The 12,819-nt window shown below is 59.7% G+C and overlaps 4 gene segments (V, D, J or C); all 4 read right to left on the bottom strand.

The window, feature by feature from the left end:
* Positions 1–287: 287 nt before the first annotated feature.
* Positions 288–2,695, bottom strand: LOC307062427 (immunoglobulin lambda constant 6-like). The segment is given in 3 exons: positions 2,638–2,695; positions 2,022–2,129; positions 288–607 (listed from the first exon to the last, which is right to left on the bottom strand).
* Positions 2,696–3,559: 864 nt separating this feature from the next.
* LOC307062426 (immunoglobulin lambda constant 6-like) lies at positions 3,560–5,966 on the bottom strand. The segment is given in 3 exons: positions 5,909–5,966; positions 5,293–5,400; positions 3,560–3,879 (listed from the first exon to the last, which is right to left on the bottom strand).
* Positions 5,967–6,830: 864 nt separating this feature from the next.
* LOC307062425 (immunoglobulin lambda constant 6-like) lies at positions 6,831–9,235 on the bottom strand. The segment is given in 3 exons: positions 9,178–9,235; positions 8,563–8,670; positions 6,831–7,150 (listed from the first exon to the last, which is right to left on the bottom strand).
* An 865-nt stretch (positions 9,236–10,100) lies between these two features.
* On the bottom strand, positions 10,101–12,505 carry LOC307062424 (immunoglobulin lambda constant 6-like). The segment is given in 3 exons: positions 12,448–12,505; positions 11,833–11,940; positions 10,101–10,420 (listed from the first exon to the last, which is right to left on the bottom strand).
* Between the last annotated feature and the right edge of the window lie 314 nt (positions 12,506–12,819).

Raw genomic sequence — 12,819 nt, 5'->3', positions numbered from 1 at the left:
TCCCCGGGTGACAGTGAAACCATCCCTTGCAAAAGCCCCAAGACTCCATCCTCTAACTTGTTTCCCAAAAGGGTAAGAGGATTTTCTTCACACGTGAGGTTGGTTGAGTTCTGGACAGCAAATGTAGAAACAAACATGAGCAGAGAGCACAATTTCTGAATGACAATGAGGACATTTTATTGAGAGTTGATTGGGTGCAAGAGGAAGGGCTGGGGGGACCAGGATGGGTGGGTAGACCCTCCAGGGGTCCTGTGGCTCCAGTGCCCTGAGGGTGGGAGGACCAGGACCTAAGTGCACTCGGAAGGTGACACTGTCTTCTCCACGGTTCTCCCCTCGTGCGTGACCTGGCAGCTGACACTGTTGTAAGATTTCCACTCGCTGGCCGTCAGGGCCAGGTAGCTGCTGGCCGCGTACTTGCTGTTGCTCTGTTTCGAGGGCTGGGTGGTCTCCACACCCTTGGTGATGGTGTTGCTGCCTGCCTTCCAGACCACCTTCACGCTGCCCGGGTAGAAGTCATTGATGAGACACACCAGGGTGGCCTTGTTGGCGCTGAGCTCCTCAGTGGAGGGTGCGAACAGAGTGACTGAGGGCGCAGACGTGGGCTGACCTGCAAAGTCGGGGAGAGAAGGGAGGTCACTGGGGCAGCGTCCATCACGGGAGCCCTTGACCTCAGGAGAAGCGGGCACAGGTGCCCAAAGTCCAGTGCATGGATCCCAGGCGGGCCCTTGCTCCCCTGAGGTCAGGCAGTCATGGCTGGGGTCGCTCACCTTCTGTCAGGGGATCCTCAGTGCCCGACTCCTGGGAGTTCGGGGCTCCCTTGCAAGTCTCCATCTCTTCCTCAGGCTCCCACGTCCCATAAGCCACATCCCACCCTCTGCTCCCTGGTGCTGCCTGGCGTCCACCCTGAGGTCCCCTCTTTCCTCTGGGTGTCTGTCTGTCCTGGGCATCTGTCTGTCTGAGAACTTCCCCTGGTTTTCGTCCGGTGTCCTCATACAGGCCGTCTGTCTGTCCCCCGTTGAGGCTCTCTTCCCTTTCGGGCAGGGGGGTTGTTGCCCACAGTACCCCTGACACCAGCCTCGCAGCCCCCAACCCTCTAGGGCTGCCACAGAGACCCCTCTAGGGCTGCCAGGGTGGAGGGAGCATCAGCCCCGGGGCTGGGTCCAGGGAGTCCCACAAATGAGAGTTTCCATGTGGGTGAATGTTGTGTTCTGAGCCTGGGGCTGTGTCTGTTCTGAGGGGTCCCCTGACCTGTGAAGTCCTGCTGGGGATCTGTCTGTCCTAGGACATCTGTCTGCCTGGCCGGGTCAGTTCCTGTCACCTGTCCCTATGAGGAGTCCCCACCCTGGGCGTCTGAGCTAGGGGTTCACGTCCAGTGTGTAACTGGATGCGGTGACCCTTAAGGCCCGAGTGTCCTGAGATCTGTGCGGCCTGGGGTGTCCTGCTAGCTGGGAGGAGGATGGGGACCTAGCACCCTGAGGCCACCTTCTCAACGGGATACTCGTCCACCCTTCCCCCGTGTACTGTTCCCTCCTCCTCTCTCCAAGTTCCCTGGCTTTGGGATCCCTCACTAGCCCCCATTTGGGTCCCTGAGCAGAAAGATCCCAGGATGACAGCCATGCTCTGTCCAGCTCTTTCCAGTGTCCTTCCCACATCCCTGGACCCGGTGCCCCAGCCCGAGACCCCCCATTCCTTGGACCTCAGCCCCTCCATTCTCCTCAGACCCTGGGGCTGGGCACCCTGAGGAGGGAGCTGACGCCCCAGCATCCAGAGAAGAAGGGCCTGGAGGGAAGGCCCGGGATGGGCAGAACGAGGGGTGGCAGGAGGGTCACTGAGCCCGTCCCCACCACGCCCACCAGTTGCTGTGAAGAACGACAGGCTTGGGGGGGATGGACAGCCTAGAAGGGTGAAGGTGACAGGCTCCAGAGAGTGAGACCCCCAACCTCAGACAGGAGGGAAAAGACCAGAAAATCTGCCCAAATTTCACTGTGGACCCCGAAGAGGAGGGGAAGGGGGAGACTCACCCAGCACGGTCAGCTTGGTCCCTCCGCCGAACACAGCACACAGTGACACAGCCTCGAACATAAACCCTCCTGACACCCCCTCCACCGCCTGCCCGGGCCCACCTGCAGCTGCACAGAGGCCCCAGGGCCACCCTCTGTGTCATGGGGGCTGGTCTGGCCTTGGGGAGGATGAGGGGGCACCCCACCCCACCAGCAACTTCACCCCTGGGAAGCAGAGCTGCATCCATCCCCAGTCATCGGAGGTGCGGGAGAGACATCTGGGTGTCACATCCCATCCCAGGGAACTTCCTTTCTTGGAGGAGGCGGTGGCCACTGGAGAGCAGCTTGGGGGGGGGGTGTCATGGTGGGAGAATGAGTAGCCTGTTTACAGCCTGGAGGGGATGGAGATGTGCCCTCTGCAGATTGAGGTCCGGGACATTCTTGAGGCTCTACTCGTCCTAGAGGCACGTCCAACACGGCCATGTTTGTAGTAACTTGCATGTGTGTGTGTGTGTGTGCGTGCATCTAAAGGCGTAGCTATGAGATCCTACGTTAGCACTTAGGACAGTCATCTGTGATGATCTCAGATGCCATTTTGAGCTCCTAAGGAAGTGCATCAGTTCACAGACGAACCCACGGCACCTTCCCAGAACCCGATTCTGGACCTCGAGCTCAAGGGGCCCATCGTCCACCATGGACACTTGGACAGGAGGCACTTGTGGTGGAGTCAGTGGTGGGCTGACTTCTAAGGGGTCAGAGAGAGAAAGGCTGGCCTCAGCCCCAGGGCCTTGAAGGCAGCTGGGACCCTCCTGACACAAGTGGAAGGAGGGCTATCTAGGGGGAGTGTGGCATGTGTGACCAGGGTCAGGGAGAGTGTGACAGGAAAGCCTGGGGGAGGGGCACGGGGTCGTTTCCCTAGGGAGGTGCGAGCAAGAGGGGCCCTGAAGAGGGGGACACTCTAGGATGAGGTATGGGGAATTACCAGGGTGGGTTTTGAGCAAAAGGAATCAATGGGTCACCATATATAGGACCGACAGACTCTTGAGTGGGAACACAGTCCAGAATGTGATGCTGAGGGCTCCAGGGAAGGGAGCTGAGGTATTGTTCTGGCGGCCCTGGCAACCAAACAGTGTGTGACCAGGACAATCAGATGTGGAGGTGGTCCACACGGAGGAGGAAGCATGGAAGCCGGTGGGGAGGGTGGACAGACTTCCATTTCTGCAGCTGCCCGATTCCCTGTTCTCGAATGTTCTCTGCGGGGAGGGGGGGGGTTCCCCGGGTGACAGTGAAACCATCCCTTGCAAAAGCCCCAAGACTCCATCCTCTAACTTGTTTCCCAAAAGGGTAAGAGGATTTTCTTCACACGTGAGGTTGGTTGAGTTCTGGACAGCAAATGTAGAAACAAACATGAGCAGAGAGCACAATTTCTGAATGACAATGAGGACATTTTATTGAGAGTTGATTGGGTGCAAGAGGAAGGGCTGGGGGGACCAGGATGGGTGGGTAGACCCTCCAGGGGTCCTGTGGCTCCAGTGCCCTGAGGGTGGGAGGACCAGGACCTAAGTGCACTCGGAAGGCGACACTGTCTTCTCCACGGTTCTCCCCTCGTGCGTGACCTGGCAGCTGACACTGTTGTAAGATTTCCACTCGCTGGCCGTCAGGGCCAGGTAGCTGCTGGCCGCGTACTTGCTGTTGCTCTGTTTCGAGGGCTGGGTGGTCTCCACGCCTTTGGTGATGGTGTTGCTGCCTGCCTTCCAGACCACCTTCACGCTGCCCGGGTAGAAGTCATTGATGAGACACACCAGGGTGGCCTTGTTGGCGTTGAGCTCCTCAGTGGAGGGTGCGAACAGAGTGACTGAGGGCGCAGACGTGGGCTGACCTGCAAAGTCGGGGAGAGACGGGAGGTCACTGGGGCAGCGTCCATCACGGGAGCCCCTGACCTCAGGAGAAGCGGGCACAGGTGCCCAAAGTCCAGTGCATGGATCCCAGGCGGGCCCTTGCTCCCCTGAGGTCAGGCAGTCATGGCTGGGGTCGCTCACCTTCTGTCAGGGGATCCTCAGTGCCCGACTCCTGGGAGTTCGGGGCTCCCTTGCAAGTCTCCATCTCTTCCTCAGGCTCCCACGTCCCATAAGCCACATCCCACCCTCTGCTCCCTGGTGCTGCCTGGCGTCCACCCTGAGGTCCCCTCTTTCCTCTGGGTGTCTGTCTGTCCTGGGCATCTGTCTGTCTGAGAACTTCCCCTGGTTTTCGTCCGGTGTCCTCATACAGGCCGTCTGTCTGTCCCCCGTTGAGGCTCTCTTCCCTTTCGGGCGGGGGGATTGTTGCCCACAGTACCCCTGACACCAGCCTCGCAGCCCCCAACCCTCTAGGGCTGCCACAGAGACCCCTCTAGGGCTGCCAGGGTGGAGGGAGCATCAGCCCCGGGGCTGGGTCCAGGGAGTCCCACAAATGAGAGTTTCCATGTGGGTGAATGTTGTGTTCTGAGCCTGGGGCTGTGTCTGTTCTGAGGGGTCCCCTGACCTGTGAAGTCCTGCTGGGGATCTGTCTGTCCTAGGACATCTGTCTGCCTGGCCGGGTCAGTTCCTGTCACCTGTCCCTATGAGGAGTCCCCACCCTGGGCGTCTGAGCTAGGGGTTCACGTCCAGTGTGTAACTGGATGCGGTGACCCTTAAGGCCCGAGTGTCCTGAGATCTGTGCGGCCTGGGGTGTCCTGCTAGCTGGGAGGAGGATGGGGACCTAGCACCCTGAGGCCACCTTCTCAACGGGATACTCGTCCACCCTTCCCCCGTGTACTGTTCCCTCCTCCTCTCTCCAAGTTCCCTGGCTTTGGGATCCCTCACTAGCCCCCATTTGGGTCCCTGAGCAGAAAGATCCCAGGATGACAGCCATGCTCTGTCCAGCTCTTTCCAGTGTCCTTCCCACATCCCTGGACCCGGTGCCCCAGCCCGAGACCCCCCATTCCTTGGACCTCAGCCCCTCCATTCTCCTCAGACCCTGGGGCTGGGCACCCTGAGGAGGGAGCTGACGCCCCAGCATCCAGAGAAGAAGGGCCTGGAGGGAAGGCCCGGGATGGGCAGAACGAGGGGTGGCAGGAGGGTCACTGAGCCCGTCCCCACCACGCCCACCAGTTGCTGTGAAGAACGACAGGCTTGGGGGGGATGGACAGCCTAGAAGGGTGAAGGTGACAGGCTCCAGAGAGTGAGACCCCAACCTCAGACAGGAGGGAAAAGACCAGAAAATCTGCCCAAATTTCACTGTGGACCCCGAAGAGGAGGGGAAGGGGGAGACTCACCCAGCACGGTCAGCTTGGTCCCTCCGCCGAACACAGCACACAGTGACACAGCCTCGAACATAAACCCTCCTGACACCCCCTCCACCGCCTGCCCGGGCCCACCTGCAGCTGCACAGAGGCCCCAGGGCCACCCTCTGTGTCATGGGGGCTGGTCTGGCCTTGGGGAGGATGAGGGGGCACCCCACCCCACCAGCAACTTCACCCCTGGGAAGCAGAGCTGCATCCATCCCCAGTCATCGGAGGTGCGGGAGAGACATCTGGGTGTCACATCCCATCCCAGGGAACTTCCTTTCTTGGAGGAGGCGGTGGCCACTGGAGAGCAGCTTGGGGGGGGGTTGTCATGGTGGGAGAATGAGTAGCCTGTTTACAGCCTGGAGGGGATGGAGATGTGCCCTCTGCAGATTGAGGTCCGGGACATTCTTGAGGCTCTACTCGTCCTAGAGGCACGTCCAACACGGCCATGTTTGTAGTAACTTGCATGTGTGTGTGTGTGTGTGCGTGCATCTAAAGGCGTAGCTATGAGATCCTACGTTAGCACTTAGGACAGTCATCTGTGATGATCTCAGATGCCATTTTGAGCTCCTAAGGAAGTGCATCAGTTCACAGACGAACCCACGGCACCTTCCCAGAACCCGATTCTGGACCTCGAGCTCAAGGGGCCCATCGTCCACCATGGACACTTGGACAGGAGGCACTTGTGGTGGAGTCAGTGGTGGGCTGACTTCTAAGGGGTCAGAGAGAGAAAGGCTGGCCTCAGCCCCAGGGCCTTGAAGGCAGCTGGGACCCTCCTGACACAAGTGGAAGGAGGGCTATCTAGGGGGAGTGTGGCATGTGTGACCAGGGTCAGGGAGAGTGTGACAGGAAAGCCTGGGGGAGGGGCACGGGGTCGTTTCCCTAGGGAGGTGCGAGCAAGAGGGGCCCTGAAGAGGGGGACACTCTAGGATGAGGTATGGGGAATTACCAGGGTGGGTTTTGAGCAAAAGGAATCAATGGGTCACCATATATAGGACCGACAGACTCTTGAGTGGGAACACAGTCCAGAATGTGATGCTGAGGGCTCCAGGGAAGGGAGCTGAGGTATTGTTCTGGCGGCCCTGGCAACCAAACAGTGTGTGACCAGGACAATCAGATGTGGAGGTGGTCCACACGGAGGAGGAAGCATGGAAGCCGGTGGGGAGGGTGGACAGACTTCCATTTCTGCAGCTGCCCGATTCCCTGTTCTCGAATGTTCTCTGCGGGGAGGGGGGGGGTTCCCCGGGTGACAGTGAAACCATCCCTTGCAAAAGCCCCAAGACTCCATCCTCTAACTTGTTTCCCAAAAGGGTAAGAGGATTTTCTTCACACGTGAGGTTGGTTGAGTTCTGGACAGCAAATGTAGAAACAAACATGAGCAGAGAGCACAATTTCTGAATGACAATGAGGACATTTTATTGAGAGTTGATTGGGTGCAAGAGGAAGGGCTGGGGGGACCAGGATGGGTGGGTAGACCCTCCAGGGGTCCTGTGGCTCCAGTGCCCTGAGGGTGGGAGGACCAGGACCTAAGTGCACTCGGAAGGCGACACTGTCTTCTCCACGGTTCTCCCCTCGTGCGTGACCTGGCAGCTGACACTGTTGTAAGATTTCCACTCGCTGGCCGTCAGGGCCAGGTAGCTGCTGGCCGCGTACTTGCTGTTGCTCTGTTTCGAGGGCTGGGTGGTCTCCACACCCTTGGTGATGGTGTTGCTGCCTGCCTTCCAGACCACCTTCACGCTGCCCGGGTAGAAGTCATTGATGAGACACACCAGGGTGGCCTTGTTGGCGCTGAGCTCCTCAGTGGAGGGCGCGAACAGAGTGACTGAGGGCGCAGACGTGGGCTGACCTGCAAAGTCGGGAAGAGACGGGAGGTCACTGGGGCAGCGTCCATCACGGGAGCCCTTGACCTCAGGAGAAGCGGGCACAGGTGCCCAAAGTCCAGTGCATGGATCCCAGGCGGGCCCTTGCTCCCCTGAGGTCAGGCAGTCATGGCTGGGGTCGCTCACCTTCTGTCAGGGGATCCTCAGTGCCCGACTCCTGGGAGTTCGGGGCTCCCTTGCAAGTCTCCATCTCTTCCTCAGGCTCCCACGTCCCATAAGCCACATCCCACCCTCTGCTCCCTGGTGCTGCCTGGCGTCCACCCTGAGGTCCCCTCTTTCCTCTGGGTGTCTGTCTGTCCTGGGCATCTGTCTGTCTGAGAACTTCCCCTGGTTTTCGTCCGGTGTCCTCATACAGGCCGTCTGTCTGTCCCCCGTTGAGGCTCTCTTCCCTTTCGGCGGGGGGGTTGTTGCCCACAGTACCCCTGACACCAGCCTCGCAGCCCCCAACCCTCTAGGGCTGCCACAGAGACCCCTCTAGGGCTGCCAGGGTGGAGGGAGCATCAGCCCTGGGGCTGGGTCCAGGGAGTCCCACAAATGAGAGTTTCCATGTGGGTGAATGTTGTGTTCTGAGCCTGGGGCTGTGTCTGTTCTGAGGGGTCCCCTGACCTGTGAAGTCCTGCTGGGGATCTGTCTGTCCTAGGACATCTGTCTGCCTGGCCGGGTCAGTTCCTGTCACCTGTCCCTATGAGGAGTCCCCACCCTGGGCGTCTGAGCTAGGGGTTCACGTCCAGTGTGTAACTGGATGCGGTGACCCTTAAGGCCCGAGTGTCCTGAGATCTGTGTGGCCTGGGGTGTCCTGCTAGCTGGGAGGAGGATGGGGACCTAGCACCCTGAGGCCACCTTCTCAACGGGATACTCGTCTACCCTTCCCCCATGTACTGTTCCCTCCTCCTCTCTCCAAGTTCCCTGGCTTTGGGGTCCCTCACTAGCCCCCATTTGGGTCCCTGAGCAGAAAGATCCCAGGATGACAGCCATGCTCTGTCCAGCTCTTTCCAGTGTCCTTCCCACATCCCTGGACCCGGTGCCCCAGCCCGAGACCCCCCATTCCTTGGACCTCAGCCCCTCCATTCTCCTCAGACCCTGGGGCTGGGCACCCTGAGGAGGGAGCTGACGCCCCAGCATCCAGAGAAGAAGGGCCTGGAGGGAAGGCCCGGGATGGGCAGAACGAGGGGTGGCAGGAGGGTCACTGAGCCCGTCCCCACCACGCCCACCAGTTGCTGTGAAGAACGACAGGCTTGGGGGGGATGGACAGCCTAGAAGGGTGAAGGTGACAGGCTCCAGAGAGTGAGACCCCAACCTCAGACAGGAGGGAAAAGACCAGAAAATCTGCCCAAATTTCACTGTGGACCCCGAAGAGGAGGGGAAGGGGGAGACTCACCCAGCACGGTCAGCTTGGTCCCTCCGCCGAACACAGCACACAGTGACACAGCCTCGAACATAAACCCTCCTGACACCCCCTCCACCGCCTGCCCGGGCCCACCTGCAGCTGCACAGAGGCCCCAGGGCCACCCTCTGTGTCATGGGGGCTGGTCTGGCCTTGGGGAGGATGAGGGGGCACCCCACCCCACCAGCAACTTCACCCCTGGGAAGCAGAGCTGCATCCATCCCCAGTCATCGGAGGTGCGGGAGAGACATCTGGGTGTCACATCCCATCCCAGGGAACTTCCTTTCTTGGAGGAGGCGGTGGCCACTGGAGAGCAGCTTGGGGGGGGGTGTCATGGTGGGAGAATGAGTAGCCTGTTTACAGCCTGGAGGGGATGGAGATGTGCCCTCTGCAGATTGAGGTCCGGGACATTCTTGAGGCTCTACTCGTCCTAGAGGCACGTCCAACACGGCCATGTTTGTAGTAACTTGCATGTGTGTGTGTGTGTGTGCGTGCATCTAAAGGCGTAGCTATGAGATCCTACGTTAGCACTTAGGACAGTCATCTGTGATGATCTCAGATGCCATTTTGAGCTCCTAAGGAAGTGCATCAGTTCACAGACGAACCCACGGCACCTTCCCAGAACCCGATTCTGGACCTCGAGCTCAAGGGGCCCATCGTCCACCATGGACACTTGGACAGGAGGCACTTGTGGTGGAGTCAGTGGTGGGCTGACTTCTAAGGGGTCAGAGAGAGAAAGGCTGGCCTCAGCCCCAGGGCCTTGAAGGCAGCTGGGACCCTCCTGACACAAGTGGAAGGAGGGCTATCTAGGGGGAGTGTGGCATGTGTGACCAGGGTCAGGGAGAGTGTGACAGGAAAGCCTGGGGGAGGGGCACGGGGTCGTTTCCCTAGGGAGGTGCGAGCAAGAGGGGCCCTGAAGAGGGGGACACTCTAGGATGAGGTATGGGGAATTACCAGGGTGGGTTTTGAGCAAAAGGAATCAATGGGTCACCATATATAGGACCGACAGACTCTTGAGTGGGAACACAGTCCAGAATGTGATGCTGAGGGCTCCAGGGAAGGGAGCTGAGGTATTGTTCTGGCGGCCCTGGCAACCAAACAGTGTGTGACCAGGACAATCAGATGTGGAGGTGGTCCACACGGAGGAGGAAGCATGGAAGCCGGTGGGGAGGGTGGACAGACTTCCATTTCTGCAGCTGCCCGATTCCCTGTTCTCGAATGTTCTCTGCGGGGAGGGGGGGGGGTTCCCCGGGTGACAGTGAAACCATCCCTTGCAAAAGCCCCAAGACTCCATCCTCTAACTTGTTTCCCAAAAGGGTAAGAGGATTTTCTTCACACGTGAGGTTGGTTGAGTTCTGGACAGCAAATGTAGAAACAAACATGAGCAGAGAGCACAATTTCTGAATGACAATGAGGACATTTTATTGAGAGTTGATTGGGTGCAAGAGGAAGGGCTGGGGGGACCAGGATGGGTGGGTAGACCCTCCAGGGGTCCTGTGGCTCCAGTGCCCTGAGGGTGGGAGGACCAGGACCTAAGTGCACTCGGAAGGCGACACTGTCTTCTCCACGGTTCTCCCCTCGTGCGTGACCTGGCAGCTGACACTGTTGTAAGATTTCCACTCGCTGGCCGTCAGGGCCAGGTAGCTGCTGGCCGCGTACTTGCTGTTGCTCTGTTTCGAGGGCTGGGTGGTCTCCACACCCTTGGTGATGGTGTTGCTGCCTGCCTTCCAGACCACCTTCACGCTGCCCGGGTAGAAGTCATTGATGAGACACACCAGGGTGGCCTTGTTGGCGCTGAGCTCCTCAGTGGAGGGCGCGAACAGAGTGACTGAGGGCGCAGACGTGGGCTGACCTGCAAAGTCGGGAAGAGACGGGAGGTCACTGGGGCAGCGTCCATCACGGGAGCCCTTGACCTCAGGAGAAGCGGGCACAGGTGCCCAAAGTCCAGTGCATGGATCCCAGGCGGGCCCTTGCTCCCCTGAGGTCAGGCAGTCATGGCTGGGGTCGCTCACCTTCTGTCAGGGGATCCTCAGTGCCCGACTCCTGGGAGTTCGGGGCTCCCTTGCAAGTCTCCATCTCTTCCTCAGGCTCCCACGTCCCATAAGCCACATCCCACCCTCTGCTCCCTGGTGCTGCCTGGCGTCCACCCTGAGGTCCCCTCTTTCCTCTGGGTGTCTGTCTGTCCTGGGCATCTGTCTGTCTGAGAACTTCCCCTGGTTTTCGTCCGGTGTCCTCATACAGGCCGTCTGTCTGTCCCCCGTTGAGGCTCTCTTCCCTTTCGGCGGGGGGGTTGTTGCCCACAGTACCCCTGACACCAGCCTCGCAGCCCCCAACCCTCTAGGGCTGCCACAGAGACCCCTCTAGGGCTGCCAGGGTGGAGGGAGCATCAGCCCCGGGGCTGGGTCCAGGGAGTCCCACAAATGAGAGTTTCCATGTGGGTGAATGTTGTGTTCTGAGCCTGGGGCTGTGTCTGTTCTGAGGGGTCCCCTGACCTGTGAAGTCCTGCTGGGGATCTGTCTGTCCTAGGACATCTGTCTGCCTGGCCGGGTCAGTTCCTGTCACCTGTCCCTATGAGGAGTCCCCACCCTGGGCGTCTGAGCTAGGGGTTCACGTCCAGTGTGTAACTGGATGCGGTGACCCTTAAGGCCCGAGTGTCCTGAGATCTGTGCGGCCTGGGGTGTCCTGCTAGCTGGGAGGAGGATGGGGACCTAGCACCCTGAGGCCACCTTCTCAACGGGATACTCGTCTACCCTTCCCCCGTGTACTGTTCCCTCCTCCTCTCTCCAAGTTCCCTGGCTTTGGGGTCCCTCACTAGCCCCCATTTGGGTCCCTGAGCAGAAAGATCCCAGGATGACAGCCATGCTCTGTCCAGCTCTTTCCAGTGTCCTTCCCACATCCCTGGACCCGGTGCCCCAGCCCGAGACCCCCCATTCCTTGGACCTCAGCCCCTCCATTCTCCTCAGACCCTGGGGCTGGGCACCCTGAGGAGGGAGCTGACGCCCCAGCATCCAGAGAAGAAGGGCCTGGAGGGAAGGCCCGGGATGGGCAGAACGAGGGGTGGCAGGAGGGTCACTGAGCCCGTCCCCACCACGCCCACCAGTTGCTGTGAAGAACGACAGGCTTGGGGGGGATGGACAGCCTAGAAGGGTGAAGGTGACAGGCTCCAGAGAGTGAGACCCCAACCTCAGACAGGAGGGAAAAGACCAGAAAATCTGCCCAAATTTCACTGTGGACCCCGAAGAGGAGGGGAAGGGGGAGACTCACCCAGCACGGTCAGCTTGGTCCCTCCGCCGAACACAGCACACAGTGACACAGCCTCGAACATAAACCCTCCTGACACCCCCTCCACCGCCTGCCCGGGCCCACCTGCAGCTGCACAGAGGCCCCAGGGCCACCCTCTGTGTCATGGGGGCTGGTCTGGCCTTGGGGAGGATGAGGGGGCACCCCACCCCACCAGCAACTTCACCCCTGGGAAGCAGAGCTGCATCCATCCCCAGTCATCGGAGGTGCGGGAGAGACATCTGGGTGTCACATCCCATCCCAGGGAACTTCCTTTCTTGGAGGAGGCGGTGGCCACTGGAGAGCAGCTTGGGGGGGGGTGTCATGGTGGGAGAATGAGTAGCCTGTTTACAGCCTGGAGGGGATGGAGATGTGCCCTCTGCAGATTGAGGTCCGGGACATTCTTGAGGCTCTACTCGTCCTAGAGGCACGTCCAACACGGCCATGTTTGTAGTAACTTGCATGTGTGTGTGTGTGTGTGCGTGCATCTAAAGGCGTAGCTATGAGATCCTACGTTAGCACTTAGGACAGTCATCTGTGATGATCTCAGATGCCATTTTGAGCTCCTAAGGAAGTGCATCAGTTCACAGACGAACCCACGGCACCTTCCCAGAACCCGATTCTGGACCTCGAGCTCAAGGGGCCCATCGTCCACCATGGACACTTGGACAGGAGGCACTTGTGGTGGAGTCAGTGGTGGGCTGACTTCTAAGGGGTCAGAGAGAGAAAGGCTGGCCTCAGCCCCAGGGCCTTGAAGGCAGCTGGGACCCTCCTGACACAAGTGGAAGGAGGGCTATCTAGGGGGAGTGTGGCATGTGTGACCAGGGTCAGGGAGAGTGTGACAGGAAAGCCTGGGGGAGGGGCACGGGGTCGTTTCCCTAGGGAGGTGCGAGCAAGAGGGGCCCTGAAGAGGGGGACACTCTAGGATGAGGTATGGGGAATTACCAGGGTGGGTTTTGAGCAAAAGGAATC

Source organism: Hyperoodon ampullatus, assembly GCF_949752795.1.
Source record: "Hyperoodon ampullatus genome assembly, chromosome: 13".
NCBI lineage: Eukaryota > Metazoa > Chordata > Mammalia > Artiodactyla > Ziphiidae > Hyperoodon > Hyperoodon ampullatus.
The sequence above is the reverse complement of the archived record's forward strand: the minus strand, read 5'-3'. Positions and strand labels throughout refer to the sequence as shown.